Consider the following 26,076-nt stretch of genomic DNA (forward strand, 5'->3'; position numbering starts at 1 on the left):
TCTATCTATCTATCTATCTATCTATCTATCTATCTATCTATCTATCTATCTATCTATCTATACACACTTATAATTTTTCCCTCCCACTACCCTAATACTGACAAAGGACTCATGAGTTACAATTATCATCTTTTCCTGCAGGAATGTAAACAGTTCAACCTTAATAAGTCTCTTATGATTTCTCTTTCCTGTTTACGTCTTCCACATTTCACTTGAGTCTTGTATTTGAAAGTCAAATTTTATATTCAGCTCTGGTCTTTTCCTCAGGAATGCTTGAAGTCCCCTATTTCATTGAATGACCATTTTTTCCCCTGCAGGATTATACTCAGTTTTGCTGGGTAGGTGATTCTTGGTTGTAGTCCTGTCTCCTTTGCCCTCTGGGATATCATACTTCATGCCCTCTGGACCCTTAATGTAGAAGCTGCTAAATCTTGTGTTATCCTGATTGTGTTTCCACAATACTTGAATTGTTTCTTTCTGGCTACTTGCAATATTTTCTCCTTGACCTGGGAATTCTGGAATTTGGCTACAATATTCCTAGGAGTTTTCCTTTGGGGATCTCTTTCAGGAGGTGATTGGTGGATTCTTTCAATTTCTATTTTGCCTTCTGGTTCTAAAATATCAGAGCAGTTTTCCTTGATAATTTCTTGAAATATGATGTCTAGGCTCTTTTCTTGATCGTGGCTTTCAGATAGTACAATAATTTTTAAGTTCTCTGTCCTGGATCTGTTTTCCAGGTCAGTTGTTTTTCCAATGAGATATTTCACATTCTCTTCTATTTTTTCATTCTTTTGGATTAGTTTTACAGTGCCTTGATTTCTCAAATTGTCACTAGCTTCCAATTGCTCCATTCTAATTTTAAGGAAGTATTTTCTTCAGTGAGCTTTTGGACTTCCTTTTCCATTTTGCCCATTTTGCTTTTTAGGGCATTCTTCTCCTCATTGACTTTTTGGACTTCTTTTGCCATTTGGGTTAGTCTATTTTTTAAAGTGTTATTTTCTTCAGTATTTTTTTGGGTCTCCTTCAGCATCACTCTCAGTTTTTCCTCTACTTCTCTTACTTGCTTCAAAAAGTCTTTTTTGAATTCTTCCATGGCCTGGGACCAATTCATATTTTCTGGGAGGCTTTGAATGTAGGAGCTTTGGCTTTGTTGTCTTCTTCTGGTTGTATGTTTTGATCTTCTTTGTCATCAAAGTAAGATAATATAGTCTGACTCTTTTTGCTCTGCTTACTCATGATCCCAGCCAATTACTTGAGTTATAAACTCTTTGTTAAGGTAGGGGTCTGTTTCCAGTGTGGGGAATGTACTGTCCCAAGCTTTAGGGGTTTTGTGCAGCTCTTTTCAGAGATATTTCTAAGGACCTTAAATTTTCAGTTCTTCCAAGGTGCTATGATCAAGGGTGAGGTGTTTACTGCTTTCCTGGCCTGTACTCTGGTCTATGAGTGACCACAAGCACTCTTTTCTGTCTTGGAACTGTGAGGAGGGTTTCCTCTCCACAGCCACTACAAGCTCCACCACGTCAGCGTTCCTCCTTGCCCCAAGACAGCCACCTAAAACTGTGACCCAGATCTAAGCATGGGCAAAGCAAGAGAATCCTGCACCAGCAGAGATCTCCCTGCAATCCCCCTCTGATCAGCTACTCAATTCCCCCTCAGTCTGTGGGCCAGAAGCTCAGGAGGCAGCCGTCGCCCCGGAGCCAAGCTCAGGCAATGGGGCTGGGACCCTGCACTTCTCTCTCACCACAGAAACAGATTTTTCCCACTGACCTTCTAAGTTGTCTTTGGCGTTCATGGGTTGAGAAGTCTGGAAACCACCACAGCTGCCTGTGTTTCAGTCCTCTGAGGCCTGCTCCAGGTTCACTGCAGCCTGCATGCCCATGTGAAACTGTGTTCCTCTACCAGCCTGGCATGATATACCTTTCCAATCAACCATCCAGGTTGTCTAAGGCTGGAAATTTGTTTCACTCTGTCTTTTTGTGAGTTCTGCTGCTTTAGAATTTGTTTAGAGTCATTTTTTATGGGTATTTGGAGGGGTTTGGGGTGAGCTCAAGCAAGTCACTGCTTTTACTCCACCATCTTGGCTCCGTTCCATCCCATTCATTTTACAGATGGTACAAATTAAGGCCCAGAGAAGTGCCATAACTGGTCTGTGATCACACAGTTTTTATTGTCAGAATTTGAACTAGCTCTCAGATTTCCTGAGACTCAATACCATTTTCTTTTTCTACTACAGTCTACAGCAATTGTGTACCTAAGTGGTACAGTGGATAGAGCACAGGGCCTAGAGTCAGGAAGAGTTTTTGTAAGTTCAAAACTAGCCTCAAACATCTACTAGCTGTGTGACCCTGGACAAGTCATTTAACCCTGTTTACCTCAGTTTCCTCATCTGTAAAATGAATTGGAGAAGGAAATGGCAAATCACTCCAGTATCTTTGCCAAGAAAACTCCAAATGGGGTCATGAAGTGTTAGACACCACTAAAAAAGTACTCAATTTACAGCAATTACACCATGAGCTGCCAAGTAATTCCATCCCCCTTCTTTATTGGAGACTGGGAAGGACAGAGAGGGGACAACCTTGAGGCTTCATGACTATTTGGTTTTACCAAATAACCTAAAGACTTCACTTGCTTACACCTCATTTAAGAACGCAAAATTACAGTGACATTAAGCATCCTTATAATGGTTGGACAGACAATGGCTAGAGTGCTGGCCTGAGAGACAGAAAGACTTGGGTTCACATGTATCATTTACACATACTAGCTATGTGACTCCGGGCAAGTTACTTCAACTCTCTGGGTTCTGGGAAATTCACTGAGACTATAGGTTTCTGAGAAGGTGCTGACCTATACTGCTGGAAGGAGTTTTCTCATCTGAATTCCCCCTTCCAGAGAAATTATGGGTCCAGTTCCTAGTCCTGTACTGGTTCAAACACTAAATTAATTTCATATACCCTCACACATATACATATATACATTATACTAATATACATATACTAACATATGACAGTATATACACACAAAAATACATATTCGTACACATATACATGTATGTACACATATATAGTACATGCACCTCTCTATAGATATACATACATATATACATATACATATACATATACACATACAAATACATGTACATATACAGCAAATAGGGCAGCCAGGTGGCACAGTGGATAAAGTACTGGGCCTGGAGTCAAAAAAACCCATCTTTCTGAGTTCAAATATGGTCTCAGACACTTACTAGCTATGTGACCCTGGGCAAGTCACTTCACCCTGTTTGCCTCAGTTTCCTCATCTGTAAAAATAAGCTGGAGAAAGAAATGGAAAACCACTCCAGTATCTTTGCCAAGAAAACCCTAAATGGGCTCACAAAGAGTCATGCACGACTGAAAAACAACTGAACAAAAATATTGCAAAAAGTCCACACGTGATATAGGAGAGTCATTATTGTTCTGTTCCTAAGTTGGCTATTAATATAGTTGTCTATCATTACATGCACATTACAAGTATTGTGACCTCTTGATGAACTTTTTGAATAGTGAAATATGATATTTGCTTTAGTGATCCATAATGGGCGGCTGGTATTGAATTGCTGAGTCTCACCTTCAAAACTGCCTTGAGACACAAGTGCTCTTACCATGAGCCAAGTTTATCTTCTAATATTATGAACTATTCCATCTACCTCTTGCAGTCTTTCCATCCCTTTAACAATTAGGGATCTTAAAGAGTAAATTCTCAGTTGTATATTTAGAAAATTACACAACATTTATATATATTTTTATTAGCTACTGAGCAGAGTTTAAGGCATAGATGAAAAGTTTTGGAAACAGGAGGGCATGATGTTGTGTCTTCATCAGAAAGCAAGTGGTATCACAAGGTTTTCCTCAATGTATGTCAAGTCCATCAGAGCAGATTGAGTAAAACAGCAGATGGGGGAAATGAAATGTTATGAGCTAATTGTGCTTTGCCAAAACTTGAAAATTATATTGCCTATTAACATCTAATAGGTTAAAAGAAAGTATAACCTGTCTGTCTAAATTATTCTCTGTGCTCCAGTCATGCCTCACCAAGGCTTTCTAGATCCTTGAGATGAGGTCCATGTGTTTTCATTTATTGTATTATGGCTAGAGTATATTATATTAGTGTATATGGTATTACTAGCATCATAAAATTATACAGGTACTTCTTAAAATATGCATTATGTAAAATAAATTACTTTACTAATTACCTACTCTGCTAGAAAAGAAAATGCTTACTGTTCCCTTGGGCTACTGAATATGAAATATTTTTGGAATTATGTACAAAGTGGAGTTAGGTACAGCGAAAGGTTTGCATTTTGAAATGGTGTAATACTTATCTGAAACATAATTTGACCTAACCCTCTAGATACTGTGTTTGATAAAAATTGGTGTTTGCCTAATGGGCAAGGAAGTTTCCCAAAAAAATAGCTTAGCTGGTTTGACTTGGAAACAAATAAAAGGATCTGGACAATATACAGTCATAGTTATGTACAATACACAATACAGTTTAATTTGTAGTCACTAAAACAGTACAAAAACATGAATATGTCAAAAAGATCATCAATGTACTAAAGAAACCTAATTTTATTTCTATAAGCACTTTCTATAACAAACTAGATCTGAGAAAGCTTGTAGATGTATGGTTTTAGAAGAAGAGTGAGTGTCCCTAGTGTAGCTATCTTTGATCAAATGGCTGAGGTGCCTTAGAAATATCAAAATAAGGAACGATTCACCAGAGCAGGGATATTTACATGTTTTCTCTTCAATTTCCTTCCTTCTGGAAATGGTTGAGTATATTGAACTTCTCGAAACACTTCTAATACTTTCTTGTCTGTTAGACTGTATTTCAGTTTTATATTTTCCATAATCTCCATTTGTTCTCTACTTTGTGAGTCCGTTTCACTTTTCTTTTTTAACATCTTTGGCAGGTGATCTAATTCTGACTCTACAAAACTTATTAGACTATCCAAATGTGACAAACCACTCCAGTATCTTTGCCAAGATAACCCTTAATGGGGTCACAAAGAGTCAGACCCAGCTGAAAAATGACTGACTGAACTGAATCCAAGTGTTGAATGTTGTTGTTTGTTTTGTTTTGTTTTGTTTTTGCTAAATGGTTATTTGTATCCAACTTCCATTAAGGGTAACTGAGGTAGAGAAAAACAACCTGTTTGGAGGATATTTCCCCCTTTGAATTATTTTTCTCATTTTATTTCATTTCCCTGATGATACATCAGAAACCATAAAACAATGTTTGTTACAAAGCCATAAAAAGTATATTCATTTTGAATTATTAAAATTCCCGTTTAAATTTCTTTGTCAGATTCCCTGGTTCAGTGACTAAGGCTGTACCCATACATAATTAGCCTCTGAACTGGACTACAATATAACCAATTTGGTAACAATATAACATTTGGGCTAACATCATGATAGTATCAGTGGTCATGATAGTATTAGTAGCATAGTTGGCCTTCTTCCTTCAATAAGATATCTAAAATGATCCATGTTTGTTTTTGCCAAAATTCTGTTGTTATTACTTATCAGCCAGTCCCCAAATAAGCTGGGAATCATTTTGAAACCTAGACAAAAGTTCAGAAGCTTAAAAAAAATTTCCCAAACCAAGTTCTCTAAAAATGCTAAGAAATTATATAAAAAATACAATATTCATAAAAAGAAAGTCTGCTCTATTAAATTTATCTGTGGCAAAGAATGACCTTTTTAAATAGTTCATAAAAAAAGAATATTAAGATTTTGACCCTTTTAACTCTAAATTCTTGACTTCTGAGTCCTTCCCAATTGAACTATATCATCAGACGCACACAGCTTTTATCCTATGTTAGAAAACACCCCACATAACTGTGTCTCTTTCAACTCCATAGTTGTAACCATTGCAGTGGGATGGTCGGAAAAGGTCCAGAAAAGGGCAAAAATGAATTCAGTAGTTACACTGTTCAAAGAGATAATCTTCTGGATGATGTCAGAATTAGTAAATACACATTGAATTTAGCATTGCTAGGTGATGTGAGTATAGTGTTTAGATATAGGCAGATGCAATCTTGATGCACAGGGTAGACTATGGGAGCTAGACCTAGGTTGAAGTCTTGCTTCATTTGGCCACAGTGTCACCTCACAATTGTTGTCAAGTGTAAAAAAATAATTTCTCTTGGTAATCTGTGTACTGGAGACTCAGAGCTCCATCCTGCCAGCCTTCTGGCCAAAGTTCTTCAGAAGGGCATCTCTGATGATGAGATTGCATTAAATCTTCTAACCTTGGTCAAACTCCAACCCAGGCCTGAATTGATTTTATCCTACTCAGGTTTGGGTGGAGACAGACTTCCAAGATTGGGGGTGGTATTTCCTTTGATGGCAGGAGACATTGGCCCCTGTGGACTGAGTAATTTAAGGAACCCACCCTCCTCCTAGTATGTCAACCAATCATGGTTGATTGGCACCCCTTGGGAACACCTACTCTTCGAAGGATATATAAGGTTGTACCCCAAAATCCCAAACTGAGCCAGTTCTGAACTGGCCCCCTTAGGGGGGACCAATTTTGGACTGCACTCCCATGCAATGCATGTCAAGCTACCTTGAGAGAAATTAAACTGTGGGCATGTGTACCCCAATTTTGTTTGTCTCTTTCTTAGAGTAGACTCTGTTTCAAATTGGGGTTTGTGGGATTCATGAGGTTCGAGGTTCACACAAGTCACTTCTCAGTGTCTCCCAGGCAAGTCTCTATAGACTGTAAGTTACAGAAGAGTTGCCAACTTGCTCTGGGGAAGAAAGTTTTCAAACTAGTTCTCTCAACTGTGAAATTATAGGTCTAGACAGGGAGGGGAGAGGAGAGGAAATGAGAGTCCCGTTCAGTATATTTTTATTAATGAGAATCTGAAACTGCCAATGTGCAATGCCCTAAAAATAAAACCGTTTTTAAAAGTCCTAATGCATGCTATAATTTTGATCTGTGAACAGTGCTCAGCATTGTTCAAAGGCCTTCTTAGGATACTTTCTAATGAAGTCTCCAACAGTTTATAAAATTAAATGAACTACTTTCAGATGTGGTTGAGGTTATAAATCAGGAAATGAGTAATCATGGTCCTTCAGACTACATGCCATCATCCCTTGAGCCCACAGCACACAGGAGGCCAATTGCATTTGGATACCAGGTGCTGGTATCCCTACATTCATCTTCAAACAATGGCAAAAAGAGTAGTCGATCACTCCATGGGGTAAAGAAAATGACAGTGTATTATTTGCCTGCTCAGAAAGAGAAGCCAGTCTTCTGTGTTACTTAAAATCTGGTAGTATAAACCTGTAATAAACCATGACTACTCCCTTTTAAATAAAGCAATACAAATAAGGTAGGCAGCCTGGCATAGAACCTATAAAGTTCTGGCCTTGGAGTCAAGAAGATCTGGGTTCAAGACATTCCTCTGTCAAATATTAACCATATGTCCATGGCTAAATCACTTAACCTTTCAACGTCCCCAGAGAACTCTCCCAGACTAAGTTACAAAGCAATTGCTGGGATGTATGAGTGGAAGCAATTTCCATACCCTAAGTCCCCTATAGCAAATAAAATCACAAGTCCATATTAAAAAAATCAGATTTTTAAAAAGTAAATAACATGTTGGTCTACAAGCACATATGGAAGGAGAAATGGATTGTTGTATTCTTATCTTGAGCATCATAAATCATAATGCATTTTAATACAACAACATATTTGGCACAATAAAAAAGAAAAGAAAAGAAAATAGAACCTCGTAATTCTTGCCCCAAGGCATTACTTTGTAATGGATGTGAGTTACAATGAATACAAATAATTCAAGCTTGATTTTGTTATTTGTCTAAGATAATTGAGTTGCAAAATGCCTATCTAGAAATAATGAAGTACTTGGGAATGTACAGTTAATTTTGCATCTGAAATTTAGATGGCACTTCTTTTTCTTCATTACCCCCTCTCCTCAACTTATTACAATCTAACCTCCATCACTCTCTCAAAGGTCACCACTGATCTCCTACTTGCCAAATCTACTAACCTCGGTTGAGGTCTCATTCATCTCACATGACCTCTCTCTACCTTTTGACATCCCGCTAACACTATCACCAAATTCTCCCTATTTCCTTTATTGAAGAGTCACTAAACTTTCCTGCTTGTCTTCCTACCTCACTAACTGAGGAGGGGCTAGCTAACAGCAACTTTGAAAACAATCTGGCAGTTTTAATGGCCTGTTAGGTAAATGAGTCAGTTACATCATGGCAACCTGAAAAATACCACCACCACCACCAACAACAACAATATAATCTCAGGCCAATTAAGAGAGTTGTAGTGACTAGAATAGGATAAAAGAAAACAGAGGTAGCAGGACATAGTGTACAGAGAAATGGAGGAGGTATCAGGAAACCTGCTTCCTGGTTCCAGTTCTGCCACCATCTATGCAACTTTCGGTCATCAATACAGTGTATCAAATGAGGGAATGAGATTAGAACATCTCCAAAATCCTCTCCAGCAACAACATTGTTCATCTACAAGAAGCACTTAGAAAGTAAACTGGCAGTTCCAGGCTGCTGCTTCCAAGACTCGGTAGATACAGGTTGGGTTGGTGGTGCCACTTGGCCATCAAGAGCCTGGAATAAGTGCATTTGTTACCCTGATGAAGGAAGATCAGAAGGGCAGCAAGATGGAGGATGTTACCAGTAATCCCAGAAAAGACACCAGCTATTCTCTCACTAAAGCTGCTGCTGCAAGTAACTTATATAGCGCAGCTAGTAGATAGAACACCAGCCCTGGAGTCAGGAGGAGCTGAGTTCAAATCCAACCTGACACTTGATACTTCCTGGGCAAGTCACTTAACCCCAATTGCCTCGCCAAAAAAAAAAGTAATTTTTGTAGCCCAGTGCTCTGGCGTGAAATTTGACTGTACCTTAGGTTGTGATTATAAATATCATTTGGATAGAAAGAGTGAGAACAAGTGTACCAGGTGAAATCTTTGTGGCAAAATGGTTGGGCTCTGAGGTGCCTAGTTATCTGAGTAACTTCTTCCATATATCTGCATTTGGAGTACTGCGAGATTGACTAGGGAAAGTCTTAACTACTGGGCTTTGCTGGAAGCTGCCTGAGGTTTTAGGAGCAGAGTATACCAAAGAGTCTCTCCTCCTTATTCCTCCTCCTCTCTCTCTCTCTCTCTCTCTCCTTTCTTTCTGAACTTGATCCCCTTGTTTAAATTTTTTAACCGATATCTTTTGTTTTTATATCACCTTCACTTCTAAATATAGCCCTCTTCTTCTCCCTCTCCTCCCCAAAGATCTATCCCTTCTTTCAAAGATTTTTTTTTTTTTTTTAATGAGAGGGAAAGGTGGAGGAGGAAGCAGGTTAGTAAAACCAGGCAAAACATCAACCAAGTCTGATAGTACATGCAAATTCCATACCCATAATCCTCTACTTCTTCAAAAAAGGAAAAGAAGTATATTTTCTCTCTTCTTTGGGGCTGAGTCTTTTCCTCATGTCTAACTCTTAATAGCATCTTTCAAAAAAATCCTTTGTAAAGTATCTACCAAACTTGCCATTGTGTTTCTGGGCCTGGGCTCTCTATTTGTTATCTATCATTCTTGGCATCTGTGGCTCACCTCCTTTTCCACATCTCATAGAAAATATCTGTTTTTTTGCCACTTCTTATACGTCACTATTGGCAAAATGCTAGAGCCCACTTATGTCTATTATATATCTTTACTAAAGGATGCCAAATAAAAACTAGATCCAGACATGCAAAGCTACTGGTACATTGAGAAGCAATATAGTTATTAGTATATGTAGTATAGTGTGTACTTAGATATACATTTATAGCTATAGTTTAACATATATGGTATTAGTATAATTAGTATATAAGGGCAGCTAGGTGGTGCAATAGATAGCATGCTGGACCTGGAGTCAGGAAGATTCATGTTCCTGAGTTCAAATCTGGCCTCAGACACTTACTAGCTGTGTGACCCTGGGCAAGTCACTTACTATTTGCCTCAGTTTCCTCATCTGTAAAATGAACTGCAGAGGGAAATGGCAAACCATCTTTACCAAGAAAACCCCAAATGGGATCATGAGGAGTCAGACATGACTGAAATTACTAAACAAATAATAATAAGTATAGTTATTTCCTGTGCCATCCAAAGTCAGAAGATCATTCCCTCTATACGTCTTATACTCCTGGGCCTTAAGAAACAGGGATTATTGCACTAATTTAAAACTGGGAAGTTTCTATTTAAAGTTAATGTTCTATAATAACTTTATTAGTTTTACAACTATACTAATTTGCTTAGAAAAGTTTTCTTTTTTAATCCTCTGTTCCCCCATCTCAAATGCCTTGTTCTCTGTCTCTCTGTCTCTCTCTGTCTCTCTGTCTCTCTCTGTCTCTGTCTCTCTGTCTCTCTCTCTCTCTCTCACACACACACACACACACACACACACACACACACACACACACACACACACACACAAACTTTTTTCCCCTTGATGACTAGCAGATGAACTGACAGTCTAACAAGAATAAACTTCTCTACAGTGGTATAAACTTAAACTGTGGGCCTCCAAACTGAGTTTGTTGAAATGATCCTGTACCTAGCACATCACTTAGAAGGTCTCATCATGCCACTCCTGCCAGGTTTCCTAAAAGCTCACAAGAGTTTTCTTGATGCTTTCTTTGTTTTAGTTTTTCTATATAATGTGAATTGTACTTGTGTGCCTACAGTCTGGCATTACTGTATTTTTTTCTGTTTTATTTCCCACTTTTCTAGTCTCACATAGTCTGGGCCATGGTCCAACTGGATCACTCTGGGCCAGTGAAAGATCTGGAGTCTGAAGGGTTCAGTCCAAAACCTAACTGTGCTAAATAATTAACAATCTATTTGACCTTGGGCAACTCAGTGCCTCAGTTTTCTCACCTGTAAAGTGGGAGTATTAGACTAGTTAGATGTTCCCTAAGGTCCTTTCCAGCTCTAGGTGCCATGATTCTACCAGCACCTGCCTGATACCCATGCCATGATTCTTCACCTCTGTCTTTGCTTATACTGCTCCCTGTACCCAGAAGTCTCTAATAGTTACGGTCTGATTTGACATCCTACCCAACATTCAAATCCCAAATTCAAATGACGCTTGATCTATTAAAAATTGTCCTTATTTTCAAACATACCTTCCCATCCTAAAGATGGAGATAAAATCTCTCATCCAGTCTCATAGTGCATTATACTCTTCAGGAAGCTGTGAGACACAATGGCTGGAGCACTGGGCCTGGAATCAGGAAGACCTGAGTTCAAATCTAATCTCTGACATTTACTAGCTGTGTGACCCTGGGCAAGTCACTTAACCTCTTTCAGCCTCAATTTCCTCAACTGTAAAAGGTGGATAATAATATTGTAAGGAACAAATGAGACAATATTTGTGAAACACTTAGAATGGTGCCTGACACAGAGTAGAAGCTTAATAACTGCTTAATCCTTTTCCCTTCCATTCTTAAGCATTTGTAATAAACTCCTGTGAGTAGAGATTGTTTCATTTACTGTGTTTTTCATCTATTGTGTTTATATCCTAAATGCTCAGCAAAATTTCTGGCATTTATCAGGCCCTTAATAAACATTTGTTGATTGATTGATGCTCTAATTTGTTTGTATCTTATCATCCTTACTAGATTTTAAGCACCTTTAGTAGAAAAACTGCTATGTAACAGTTAAATTCCCATACATATAATATCGTTTTGCACTTAGTAGGTATTCAAATGAAAGTAATAATAATAATAATAGCTGGCAAATAAATGCCTGTTGACAGAGCACCTTACAGTTTTCAAAGCACTTTAGAAAAATAATCACATTTGCTCTTCACAGTAATCATGTAAGGTAAATACTATAGATATTATCCTCATTTTAAGATGAGGAAACTAGCCTCCCAAGAGGTTTGATAATTTACACATAGGGACCCAACCATGGAGTGCCCAAGGCAAGATCTGGACCCACTGCTCTCTTGCCTCCCAGTTTGATGCCCTTCTTTTAGCTACCCTTCTGACTCTCCAATGTACCGAATAAATGGGTTTTGAGAGAAAGATCATTTCTTAGGTTTTCTTGGCAAATGAGGATTTTCTGAAAGCTGTGCATTGGAATTGGACATGCAGATACTGTCCATTTTATTGCTTTGAGACTAAGGATAATTATCCATCACTACTGCCAAGTCAATGTTTAATTAGAATCATAGAATATTCAAATTGCAAAGGATCTCAGAGGTCGATGAGTCCAATTAGTAAGGCCATTCTTTGATTCATAGCTGTACCTTCTCTTTGCAAGAATATGAATGGTTGCCATTACATTATGTGATGCATTTAATTTTTGGTTTGAAATGAACCACTCCATCTCCTGTGCTGGCCTGGCTTTGAAAGCTCTTTTTACATCTCAGCAGTCACTGCTATACCTATCACTTCAACTGGGCTTCACCATTTCCTCGTGTCATTTTCCTCTGCTTCCTTTTCTTGGTATCATTCTGTTTCTGATATCATTACAGTGGTAAACTGTAGTAGTTGTATAACCATAGGTATGTCACTTAATCTCCTGCAGCCTCATCTGTAAAATGGGAAAAAAAAAAACATTTCTTACTTAAAGGGTTGAGAAGACCAAGTAAGATAATGTTAATAAAGCATTTTGCAAACTTTAAATTATTATATTAATGTCAATTATTATCATTATTATAATTTCATTCATTCAAACCAAGATCTCTGCTGATTCTATTTTAGATACTCTTCCTACTATGTCATACTTCCACAGTAATATATGGGATGAATGTATCTTGTGGGGCAAAGGTATGAATTGAATATAATTTGCTAAACACACACACACAAAAGACACCCAAGTACCAGAGCTAAGTCCTGCTAACATAATTAGAGCAGCTGTAGTGAAGTCGGAATTGAAAAGGTTTTCTTAGTGGAAGAGTCTTGCTATTTGACATCATCAGTCATCATCATCATCATCATCATAACTAACATTTATATAGTGCTTACTTTATTCCAGGCACTATGCTAAGTGCTTTAGAGTTATTATATCGTTTGATTCTCACAACAACCCTGGGAGGCAGACACCATTATTATTTCCATTTTACAGAGAGGCAAAACAGGCAAACAAAATCCTTGTCCAGGATTACCCAGCTAGTAAGTGTCTGAGGCCAGATTTGAACTCAGGTCTTTCTGAGTCCAGGCCAGGCGCTCATTGTGCCATGTAGATGCCTCTGAAGTATTCATATGAAGTATTAAAGCTTTTAGGTGGGGCTAAGGAAAACTAGTGGGACCTCTCATCCATTGAAGAGTACATGTGTTTTTTGTCCTGGTATATTCAAAAGAAAGTTGCTGACCACATTCTCCATATTTGTGGATATAGTAGAAAACATTATTTTCTTCTACTTAAACTAAGAAATTAAATGAGTAGGTATATTTTAATGTCATTTTCATAGTTTGCCTTTTCTTTTCCCTTCCGTCATGTTTTTCCAAAGCTACTGAGGATAAAACACTTGCGTCCCACTGGTGGTCTGAATGCTGCTATTATGTGAGGAAAGTTGTAGCTCGAAAAACAGAATTTTCCCCCAAATAGAGTTTATCTTTCACATTTCCATTGCTGTAGTACAGATACTTCAATTTTGTTAATTTAACATTAGTAGCTTTCAAGTTCTACAAGAAGCTACAAAAAAAAGTCACTAATAGTCACTTTGGCACCTAGATCTGCAGAGACTTTTATAAGATATGGAAAATTAAAATATAAGGTGTAGCTCTAACAAGGGTTATTTTTTAAATAAAGATAACCAAAATTATGTGTTCAAATAAGTGTTTTCCACCTTCAAACAGAATGCAATCATCATTCAAAGTATTTTTGTAGCCCTGAGTAAAAATTGCCTTCAGAGTCAAATTTTTGAACCACACGAGGAATTGTCTCATTACTTTAAGAATTGAAATCTAAGTCTCTACGTATATATTAAGGAGAGTCTAATGGAAAGGACTGAGCTTAGCTTGAGATGGAGGTGACTGCCAAGTTCCCAGTATGCTAGAATATTCACTTGTATTAACCATTACCAGAGCTCATGTTGGGCATGTAAGTCCTAAAACATAATTGTTGTGATAGCAAGCATTCAGCAAACAGCAGGAATGGGTCGGAATTGAGCTTTTTTTTTTTTTGAGCAACTGTGAAAAGTGCTTGAGGGCAGTGAGGTTTCTTGAGAATATTCACTCTTCTATATGATGTGAACCATTCTTGGTCGACTCTTTTGGTGGATGGAGTTACCAATGCGCATGCTTATTTCCTGAAACACCCATGAATCTAGTTTTTACATACTGTTATCATTACCCTTTATTGAATGCCCACTGTGTACAAAGCCCTGCCCTGTCATCCAGTGCCATAAAGCTGAAATGACAGACTTTGCTGCAGGAGATCAACTACTGAAAAGGTCTCTATAAGCAAAACATCTTAGGAGGGAAGTACTTCAGTATTGAACCATAGAATGGAGTTATCATTTGAGTTGGCATAAGGCCACACATTAAATGAAATCTCAGAAGGGTTTCTTGGGATTTGCAGATAAATGGAGACTATGGCTAGAGCAGGAGTTAGAGCCAAGGCTGGGGAGGGGCTTCCTTGAATCAGGGGGTATCTCTGAGCTGGAAGAAGAGGTGTCCCTTCAGACTGAGTTGTTAACATTGAACTTTTCTCTCAAGATCCCTATTTGCATTGTGTCAAAAATAGTTATGCCACTAAATAGTTTGGAAGAGGCTACTATGTCTAATTCCATCTAGGAATGTTATTTATAAGTATTATCAATTTTAAAAGTATATTCAGAATCTGTGATGATTGAGTGGCCATTGTGTGTGAAGCATAGTTCTTATCAAAAAGAAAGTTGAAATGGAATATTTGTGAATTCAATTCAATAAGCATTTATTAAGTACCCACTATGTACATTGAGTCCAAATCAATAAGCATTTATTAAGTACCTACAATGTGCAAGGTTTGGTACTAGGCTGTAAAAGATACAAAGACAAAAATTCAGTAGTACATGACCTGAAGAATCTTACATTTTCTTTGGAGCAAGAATTCTTCTCTCCTCCCAGAAGTTCAGTAGAGGCAAACAGGTCATTTTGACACAAAAGAGAGCAGGTCATATGTGTATACTGATTCCCAAATCCCCAAATCTCTTTTTTCCCTTGCCTTTGAAGAAACTTCTTGCCATAAGATTAAGGCAAAGGAGAAAGGGGAGAAAGAGATATGCATCGCCACGCTGGCAACATAAAGTGGTTGGCAGGCAGACGTTCTCAGACAACATTTTTGGAAGGTAGCTCCTACTACAGCAGAGGACCCGTTCCTCTAACAGTGGTCCAACATTCCAAACAATTTCATGCCATCAGGAGAAGAGCTGGACAGCTATGGTGGGACAAACCACTACCAATGCCCATTTGCTCCTTGCTGCTGCTAAGCTGCTGCATCCTAAACTGGGACCGATGAAGGAAGAACTTGACAGATCTTGGAGAGTTGTGATGGCAGAGGTGGAGACAGAGGAGCTGGGATAAGACCAACACTTTAAAGTGGTAAAGCAGATTAATGACCAAAAGCAGGAGTGGACTGGGACCAAACTAACATTTGCTGCATTACAAAAATCTTAGCAAGACCTTCACCTTGACCAGTGGCTAGAGAAGGAAGGAAGAAAGGACCGCTTATTAGAAGCATATATATACATATAGTAGGAGAATATATATATTGCACTTCCTTGCTGGTTAATTAATTGATAGCCTAATTTTCTTTAGGTTTGCCAAGAACAGGGCATGAGCAGAGTCAGAACCAATATTGCTACTGTCGCACCTCCATTATCACCTGGGACATCTATCAAATATACATGAGGCCCCTGGATTACTGTCACACTCTCACAATACATCATTATGAATTGTAGGAGGATTTTGTAATATTGTTTTATTATAATTTATTTTCCTCATTTGTACCTTGCTTTACAACACATACAGCATTTATAATTAATTGAATTGCATTTATTTAAATTATTCTATAAATCAAACATGTTTCCTTTGTTCCAACTCAGTGAAGTCTTACTGTACATGCATTTTTCCATCAACCCTCACAGCTGCAAAATTGTTTAGCTACTAAGAAGTTATACTCGGGGGTCATTTGTCTCTTTTCATTTATAAGTGTCTAAAAAAGTGTCAAACCTTGGAAGGCTACCAAGCTATTATTGTAAAGAACTCATGAATCCATATGGGCACCATATTGATTTCTATGTACGTTGAAGTGAAATCTATGTATTAAAAGGCGCAGGATATGGAAGCAGATTTAATGCTGAAGCTTTCTTCCCTTCCACCAGACTCTCAGTTCCCAAAAGCGACAACACATTAGTAGCCACTTCATTTGATGATTCGTTATAATATGTAAACAATCGGTCCTTTTGCAGAATGTGTATTGCTATGGTTCAAATGTATGTAAATGTTATTGTAATTACTAAAATATGAATTCGCTTCATAGAAAAAGTATGAAAAGTGTCAAAGATACTTCTGTGAGTCTCTTAGTAATGTATGTAAAGAAAAAAACTACAGCCTCAGATGTGGCAAATGTCTTTTAGAAAAGAAGTTTCTGGTGTATCAAATTTTAATTAACTGGGCTTTACCATCGATAAGAGTATAGTAAATGAAAGCTACGTGTGTTCACAATACCAGACATTTGGATATTTTATAAATTTTAAAGCAATTGAAATTCTCAGTTATTGCTCAAGTATCTCTTTTTACAGATGAGGAAACTGAGGCTCCAAGAAATCAAGTTTCTTGCCCATAATCAATCAGTAAATAGTTATTAAGTGCTTACTATGTGTTAGGCACTATGCCAACTGCTGGTCACACAAAAAATGCTGTTTGTTGCTATACCAATATCTGTTTCACTGAGATGTTTGATGTAGAGTAAGGTCATGTCAACACAAAATACCTCTGATATATTCTACAAAATGTTCTTTTCATTCAGAATCATTCATTCAAACCAAGATCTCTGCTGATTCTATTTTAGATACTCTTCCTACTATGTCATACTTCCACAGTAATATATGGGATGAATGTATCTTGTTGGGCAAAGTTATGAATTGAATATAATTTGCTAAACACACACACACAAAAGACACCCAAGTACCAGAGCTAAGTCCTGCTAACATAATTAGAGCAACTGTAGTGAAGTCGGAATTGAAAAGGTTTTCTTAGTGGAAGAGTCTTGCTATTTGACATCATCAGTCATCATCATCAATGTGTTATCCCAAGGTCTTTGGTATGACCCTATTTGTATATTCCAAGGCTCTCTAGGGTGGGATTTTGCACCTAGTAGTTCTGCAGCAGTCGGTGTGTAGTGTGACATAATCCTTTCATCAGGTGGCCCACCATATTAGGCCAGGCCAGCCCTAAACATGCTTCACTTTACTCTCAGATCATCTCCACATCAGTCATCTTGCCACTGGACCAGAGAACATGCCCTTAAAGACTTTTTGTTAGTCATTTTAGTCATGTCCAACTCTTTGTGAGCCCAGCTGGGGTTTTCTTGGCAAAGATAATGGAGTAGTTTGCCATTTCCTTCTCCAGCTCATTTTACCGATGAGGAAACTGAGGCAAACAGGGTTAAGTGACTTGCCCAGGGTCACACAGGTTAAGTGTCTAAGGCTGGGTTTGAACTCAGGAAGATGAGTCTTCCTGACTTCAGGCCTGGCACTCTATCCACTGCTGCCACCTAATTGCCTTCTGGAAGACTTAATACTTTCAATTATGGAATTCTCTCTCTGAGGCCTTACTGTCCTGATTGCTGGGTGCCTCGTGGGACTCTCTATATCAAGTCAGACTGACTCTAGTCATGCTTAACTTTATTCCCTGTCCACCCCAACGAGGACCCAGCTGGCCAGTTCCAGCTGGGCAACTCAGCTTGTCCTCTCCTCTCCCCTCGTCTCCTTTACTCCAGTCTCCCTCTCCCTCTCCCTTTCCTTTCCTCACCTTACTTAACAGGGTGTTCTGCCCAAAAGAAGGTAAATTCTGATGGCTGAAACCTACCTAGTTAACTTGGGGTTTACTGGCCAGATTTCTTTCTCGAAGACCATGCCTTCAACCCAATTCACTTTGGCTCCCATTGCTTGGACAATAATAGGTCCCTGCCCAAGCGCCACTTAATGCTTACTTGGGCCTTCCTGGCTCTAAGTGAATGTAAATAGTTAACTGTTTCTCTTTTGGCCAGCAACCCTGAGAGTCTTTCCCTCCCGGTTTGATTTTTTTTTTAATTAAAAGGGCCATTCCTTGACTCACTTCTTAAAGAGGCCTATTCACTGAATGGGCTTTGCCTCACTCAAAGTGAGGACACAAAAAGATCTGTGCTTAAAAAGTCCAAGGTCTCCCACTGCATCGTGGGCCATCTCCAGTCATCCTGATCTATATCTGGCCACTGGACCCAGATGGCTGTGGAGAAGAAAGTGAGGCTGGTGACTTTGCATACCCCTCCGTCACTTAAATCCAATTCACTTGCAAGTCATGTCATCATAGTCTTCCTTGATGTCATGGTCCACTTCAAGAATGAAGGGCAAACCACAACCACCTCTTCAGCTTCCTTGCCACCCTAGGTATACCCTGATCCCTTTCCCATTCTAGAAGCATAATAAAATAAATATTGCTAGCACTACTGGAAAGTTGTCAGTCTTCTCCCCATTTGGCTCCACTCACTGGGATAACTTTCCAGACTAAAACACCCTTCCCTGGCTACCACTCCCCTTTTTCCCCTGTCTCACCTATTAGAACGTGACTGCCTGGAGAGCAGCTTCTACCTTCATTTTAGTGTTTGAATTATCAGTGGTTGGCCTAAGTCCTGAAGAAATACTTTTAAAATTCATTTGTATGAAAGTCTACTCATTCTTTGCCATCTAATGTTACTGTTGACTTCCTCTTGTGGTGATTCTTATACACATTTCAATGAAATCAAAACATCTTCACATGTGCACATGCTCTTTCTTGAACACATCCTAGGGTACATGGAAATGTAGGTAGGTTTTTAAAGTATGGTATAATTACAACCCCTATTTCTCATGGCATCTTTGTGACATGGAGGTGACCCTGATTTCTTAAGAGCTAGCATTTATATAGCTCTTCCCCTAATCTTCACAACAATCCTATGAGATAGGCACTATTGTTGTTCCCATTTTACAGATGAGAAAACTGAGGCAGGCTCACACAGCTTGTTAAATTTCTTAGTCTGAATTTGAACTTGTATCTTCCTGACTCCAGGTCCAGCACTCTTTCCACTGGGGGTAGGCTTTCTAATACCAATATAATGATCCATGCAAGGACATAAGAAAATCCTACACTCAGAGCTGTCCCCCATATCAGAAACTGAACTCCCTAGAAAAACCAAATGAAACAAAACAGAAAACCTCATTGCCATGAAGACACTGCCCCAAGAACACAGATGCAATTTAATGATCTGTTCTTGGTTTAAGCTCCCTTCCTTCTTATTCCCTGGTCACTGCCCTCAGCTTTGGCTCTTTGAGGTCTGCCAACCTGCCCTGCTCCTTCCCTACCAATGTCCATAACCATGTTTCCAGTCCTGAATATATTAAAGTTTGGTATTTACTATCTGCTAAGCTGCTGAAGCCTGAACTGGAACCAGTGAAAATTGCTATCCTGCTCATAGAAATAACAGTGCATCAAAAAGGAGAGTCACAAAGTAATTTTGGAGCTGGGTCCATACCCTACAGCACATCCTCAACATGGGCTCAAGAGGCAGCTGTGGGGAAGGGAATCCAGGCTTCACAGGTCTGGGAGACAAACTCAGAATTGCTTTTTAACTGTATGCAGAATCAAGTCTAGTGTGTTTTCCAAGTTGCTGGCTGACTTTTTAGATTTTTTATTATTATTATTTTGTAGTTGATAATACTTTGTATTTATAAAGTGTCTTTCATCCCAAAGAAGCAAATCCCAGGGTACTTTACTGAATATACATTATGGTTTGCAGTGGTGAACATCATAGTTACCATGACAACCATATTCTTAATCTCTTTTTTCTAACTCATAATTTTTCCCCCAAATATCTTTCCTTTGAACTGAAACTTTCTATACTCGAACTCTAACAAAATTTTGGCTTTTTAAAATTTATTTCTTCACAATGTAAAAGGTTGAATTAATCCTTTTTGGATAGCTTTGTGTTGTCGTATGAATTTTTGTGATAATCCATATTGCCACATTTCATTTTGAAACTTCAAGCTTATCTGAACCAAGATAAAATCCTATTATCCAGCCTTCTTTGGGGCTGTGACGCTTGAACTTGATATATATGTTACATCCAACCCTTGAAAAGTCCCATTGTCTCTGGATCACATTAAGAGGTCAAATAGGATGGTATTAGGACAAGTCATCTATTAGTAAGGTGTGTGAGTATATATATATATATATATATATATATAATATATGTGTGTGTATATTATTTGATATATATGTTATCTATTATATGATATAATAAGAGCTAATAATAATAGCTAACATTTATATAGCATAATAATAAAAATAGCTAGCATTTTTCTAGATATTGAAGATTTGGAAAGCACTTCAAAAATATTATTTCGTTTTATCCTTACAACCACCCTGAGAGGTAGGGGCTATTATTATCCCCATTTTACAGATGAGGAAACTAAGGCAAGCAGAGCTTAAGTGACTTGCCCAGGGTGACACAGCTAGTAAGTATCTGAAGCTGGATTTGAACTCAGGTCAGGGAATAAAGTTAGGCATGTCCAGAGCCAGCCTGACCTGATATAGAAGGCTCCATGGGGCACCCCGCAATAAGAAAAACTCTCTCTCTACCTAGTCACCTAGCTACAGAGACAGGAGAACAAGGGGATTTTGGACTTGGAACTTAGTGGGACCATGCTATAGAGGAACTAAGGTAAGCTGTGAATCCAATCCTCTTCCCCTTTCCAGAGAGAGAAGTGGTAAAGGGGGTGGAGAGAATTTTTCTATGTTCTTGCTATATCTTTAGAGTAAATGTGCCTTTGTAAAAACCTAACGTAAATGTTAAGTGGTTAAATGGTATTGGGGTACAGAAGAACCCTAAAATTTGGAGAATACTGTTGTTGGGGGCTTGAACCAATGGCATCGAGACTAGATGCCTGCAGACCTCTGTGAGCATAACAGAAAACCCTGATGGAAAGAAGAAATGTAACGTACTTGGCCTTCAGGCAGTGAGGACCTGGGTAGCACTTTAAGTTTTACAAAGTGCTTTATTTGTCTTATATTGTTTTATCAAGATTTCTGAGTAGTTATGACTGAAGAAAAATAATTGCTAACAGATCACCAGGCAAAATAAAATCAGAGTTCATTCGGCTGTTTACCACCTATGTGGTTAGGGGCAGTGTAGTAGAATGGAAAGAGTTCAGGCTTTTGAGTCAGAGAACCTGGGTTCAAATGCTGTCTTTGGCAATTACTATGTGGGTGACCTTGGGTAAGTCATTTAATGTCTCTGAGCCTCAGTTTGTTCCTTTGTAAAATGGCGGTAAGAGACTGGAATAGATGACTTCTAAGGTCTCTTTCAATTCCAAGTCCATGATCTGGGGCAAATAACTTCACTTTTCTGGGTCCTAGTTCCCTTATCAGTGAAGTGAGAAGGATAGAACAAATGATCCCCAAGGTGCCTTCCATCTCTGAATACCACAACCCTATAAAACAACCTCAAAAGGTGACACAGTGTAGAACTCTGGGGCGTGGCATCCCCTATATGTATTCACTTGGTAGGAAGTAATCTTTCCTGAGCAAAGACTTTCTCTGGTTCTATGAGGTAAAATATTGCCTGTCCCAAGCAGCAAGCAGTCTGCCAACCATGGCTCTAGATGGAGAGTTTGGGAAGGGCAGCTTTAATGTTTTCTAATCGTGAGGTTGCTAGTCTTTATGCGACAACTAAGTACCATTAACACAGCAGGCTCCAATAAAAACTGTTTTAGGGATGTTAAAGCTGGAAGGAATTACTGACTGACTGTCCAAATACAAAAACAAAGGAAAAAAGCGTGTTTATGGGTGTTTAGGGAAATAGAAGCTGGAAACAAAGATCAAATAAGGTTTACTAATATCTAGCTTAAACAGGAGGATCAGTAGAATTTGGTTTAAAGATCATATGAACAAGAGATAGCAAAGTGATCTATTGGAAATAGTCAAAATCTACTTCCACCATTATGACTCATAGAAACTATGATATGTGAAAGGTCACACAAGCACTAAGTAGTAAAGGCTTGACTCAAACCCAGGTCATCTGACTGTAAGCCCTGGACCAGGACCCTTTCCACTCTGCCAGTCTGTGTCCACAGGGATCATAAACTCCTTGTCCTTCTCCTTCCTCTTTAACTGTTCCTTTTCTGTCTCTTTCACTCACTCTTCATCGTCTTTCTGACCTTGTAAAGTAAGTGTTCCACAAGGTTCTACCTTGCTCTTCTTCTGTGTGTGTGTGTGTGTGTATGTGTATGTATGTATGTATGTATGTATGTGTGTTTATGTCCTCCCTCAGTAATCTCACTCATTTCATTTCCAACCCTTCAAATACTGCCTCTAGGTACATAACCCTATATACTTTTAACAAAGTCTCTTTTGCTACCCTTGTGGACAAGATGGGGAGATATGGGCTTATAATGGCACATTAAGAAAAATCAGAATTGGTTGAATAACCAGAATGAGAGTAGTTTTTTAATAGGTCAATAGCCATTTGGATGGAAGTCTCAAGTGGAGTGACTAGGCTGTTCAACGTTTTTTTTGTTCAACATTTTTATCAGTGGATTATCTATCTAAAGGCATAGATTGTATGCTTGTCAAATATGCAATTGACAAGAGGGATAGTTAAAGCATCAGTTGAGAGATTCTAGATCCAAAAAGGCTTTGATGGGCTAGAACAATAGACCAGGTTGAATAAGATAAAATTTGTTAGAGGCCATGGGCAGTTCTAACAGTTCCCATGAAAAATATCTGGGGCGGTTTTAGTGACTAAAAGCTTTATATGAGTCAACAATGTCATATGGCAGCCAAAAACAGGCTGAACTAAGATGCATTATGGCAAGAAAAGAATTTATAGTTCTCTTTCCTGGTTGGTCAATATTTGAAGTACTATGTTCCATGTAAGAAAAGATGTAGAAAAGATTAAAAATGTCAGGAAAGGATGATTAAAATAGTGAGAAGACTAGATAATATGCCCTGCAAGAATTGATTGAGAAACCTATAAATGTTTAGCATGAGGAAGAGAAAATGTGCCACAAGGCATTGCCCAAAAAGTCTTCAAGGATTATTGTTGGACTTTATGCTTAGCCCCAGAAGACAGAACTAGGAACAATTGGTGGACTTTTTAGATGTAGACTTGTTGGAAAGTTTTTTTTTCCCCCCTATATCAGTTAGAACTGTCCCGAAGTAGAGTAGGCCACCTCAGGAAGTGAGTTAATGAACTCCCCATTATTGGGGATCTCCAAGCAGAGGTTGGATAAGCACTTTTTGAGGAATGTTATGGAAAGGATTCATGGCCAGAGACTGGTTACAGTCAGGTTGTCTATGAGGTCCATCCAAACTCTGAGGTTCTGAGTCTTCTAAATCCCTTTATTTAGCCTTAACTTCTCCATTGAGCCTCAGATTGATATAGTTTCTGCCAGTCAGGTACAGGTATTTCACTGGCATCTCCAACTCAATGTATCCAAAATTGATCTTCCCTTCTCTTTGGATCAGAAGATCATAAAGGCTCATAGATTTTGAGCTAAAAGGTACCTTAGATATGGTCTTCTCTAATCCCCTCACATCACAAAAGAAGGAAATGGGGAACCACTCCAGGTCTTTGCCAAGAAAACTCCAAATGGGGTCACAAAGTGTCAGACCCTACTAAAACAACTGAACAACAACAATGTCTTTATAGAACATCAGGTATAACAGTTATATAAAAGCACCACCTCTTATATGAAGACTTTTCTGATGGCCCCTGTTGCTGGTGCTGTCCATAAAATCAACTTGCATCTGTTCCATACCTACATACATATGTACATGTTGTCTTTCCATGCTAGCATTTATGTAATATTTTAAGGTTTGCAAAACATTGTACATATGCCATCTCCTTTTATCCTCACAATGACCCTGTCAGGTATGTACTTCGAGCTTTTTCTTAAAGATGATGGAACTGAGTCTGACAGAGTTTATGACTTGCCCAATGTCAAAACTTGTATGTAATGAGGTGGAATTTGAATTTAAGTCTTCCTGACTGTTAAGTCCTGCAGGGTTACCCATTGTTTCCAATGTGAATATTAGCTCCTTAAGGAGAATGACTGTTTTCACTTTCCTTTTTATCTCTAGCACATAGTAGGGTGCCTAACACGTGGTAGACATTTAATTAATGCTTCTTGATTGATTTTGTTTGAATCTCATCCTTTTCCTTCCTGTAGTTTAGTCTCCTAAGGGGATCTTATCTTAATTTTTTTTTCTCTTCCAGCCCCTAGTATGGGGCTCTGTACACAAAAATTCTTAATAAATATTTGTTGAAGGAATGAATGAACTGAGCATGGGTCACATCAAGTTTAAGGTGCTGGAAGGGCAGATGAGTGGAACTTTTCAATATGCAGTTGGAAAAAACTTGATTCCCTCCTCTGCTTGTACTATTCCATTTGTTTGAAATACTCTTCTAGCAACCTTCCATTACATCATTCTATCCTTTCCCCCATCACCCAATTTCTACACATTTTAATCCTACTTGTCCTTTAAGGTCCATTTAAAATATTTTCTTCTCCATGGACCCTTCTCTGTCTTCATATGCCCTGGCCCCATTCTCCTACTGCTGAACCAGAAATTTTCTCTACCTCCTCTACACCCCTACAGAAGTCTACCAGTCCTTTATCACTTTTCATTATCTGCCCTATAGCTTTTTGTGCATATTTCTGGCCACTTTTACTTGACTGTAAGCTCCTGAAAGGAAGGAACTATATTTTATTCCTCTTTGTATTTTTCCTAGAGCTAAGCACGTGGTGAGTATTCAATAAGCAAGTATGAAATATGGAAAATTCCCTATATCAAGTGACACTAAAGAATCTGCAAAGGTAAATTCCACTTGGGGACATTTTGTTTTCCTAAGTGTAACATTTCCCACATAATAGCAGCATTCTGTCTTCCAGTGGGATGGAGAATGAATGATGTCGCCCAAGGGAGTGGCTCACCCTCAGAGTGTTTAGAAATATGTGTGGAAAGAAAAAAAAAATGGTCACACTGGCATTCACAAGGTTCTCACTTGGATGAGAGGCTTTTATTAGGACCAGCAGTGTGAGAATGAGGAATGAGAGGAAGTTGTATGGTCAAATGTGATCAGATACAGCCAAAAAATAGAGGACAAAGGGTAAAAAAAAAAAAGAAAACATAGTAAGGAAACTCAAAAATGAAGTAAGAGGAAAATATATAGTAGATTCTGCAGATTTAAGTTTAAATCTTGACTTTGCTACTTACTATTTGTGTAACCTTGGCCAAGTTACTAAAACTTTGGAGGTTGGACTAGAAAGCCTCTGAGATTCCCTTCATCTGTGTCTCTTTAGCCTGTGAAATCTTCCTCCACCATTAAAATCTATTTGAATGAAGAAGGGGCAGAACTAAAGAGCTTTGTAATGGTAGAGATTAGGAAAAGCCACAGTATCATCAAACATACCTCATACAAGCAATGAAAATCCATCTGCATACCATAGCAATATGCAGCATGCTGCCAGAGAGTAGAGGGAGGGCTTCCCTGCCTTCCTTCAAGTCCCATTTAAAATCTCACCTTCCACAGGAAACCTTTGACAATCCCTCTTAATTTTAGAGTCCACCCTCAATTGATTATTTCTAATTTATCCCTTCTGTATCTTGTTTGTACATAGTTATTTTGATGTCTCCCCCATTAGCCTGTGTGCTCCCTGAGGGCACGAACTGTTTCTTTGCATCCTTAGGGGCTTAGCATGACACAAAATAGGTACTTAATTAATACTTGTTGACTAAGTGAATGACCCCTAAGTGTCCAGAGTTAGATTTTC

General features: G+C 38.5%; 1 protein-coding gene across 4 annotated transcripts in view; it reads left to right on the plus strand.

Moving 5' to 3' along the window:
- The window catches only part of ZNF385B (zinc finger protein 385B), a 491,057-nt gene that overhangs the window by 300,188 nt on the left and 164,793 nt on the right, over positions 1-26,076 (plus strand). Inside the window, exon 1 of one of the 4 annotated variants that reach the window (XM_027866021.1) lies at positions 25,058-25,119. The exons of the other annotated variants lie outside the window; for them this stretch is intronic. The gene's annotated coding sequence lies outside the window, so the exon portion shown is untranslated. Of the gene's footprint in view, positions 1-25,057; positions 25,120-26,076 lie in introns of those variants that run through there. 4 annotated transcript variants of the gene reach the window in all.

The sequence above is a fragment of the Vombatus ursinus genome, unplaced genomic scaffold (genome assembly GCF_900497805.2).
Source record: "Vombatus ursinus unplaced genomic scaffold, bare-nosed wombat genome assembly UNPS02014779.1, whole genome shotgun sequence".
Taxonomy (NCBI): Eukaryota; Metazoa; Chordata; class Mammalia; order Diprotodontia; family Vombatidae; genus Vombatus; species Vombatus ursinus.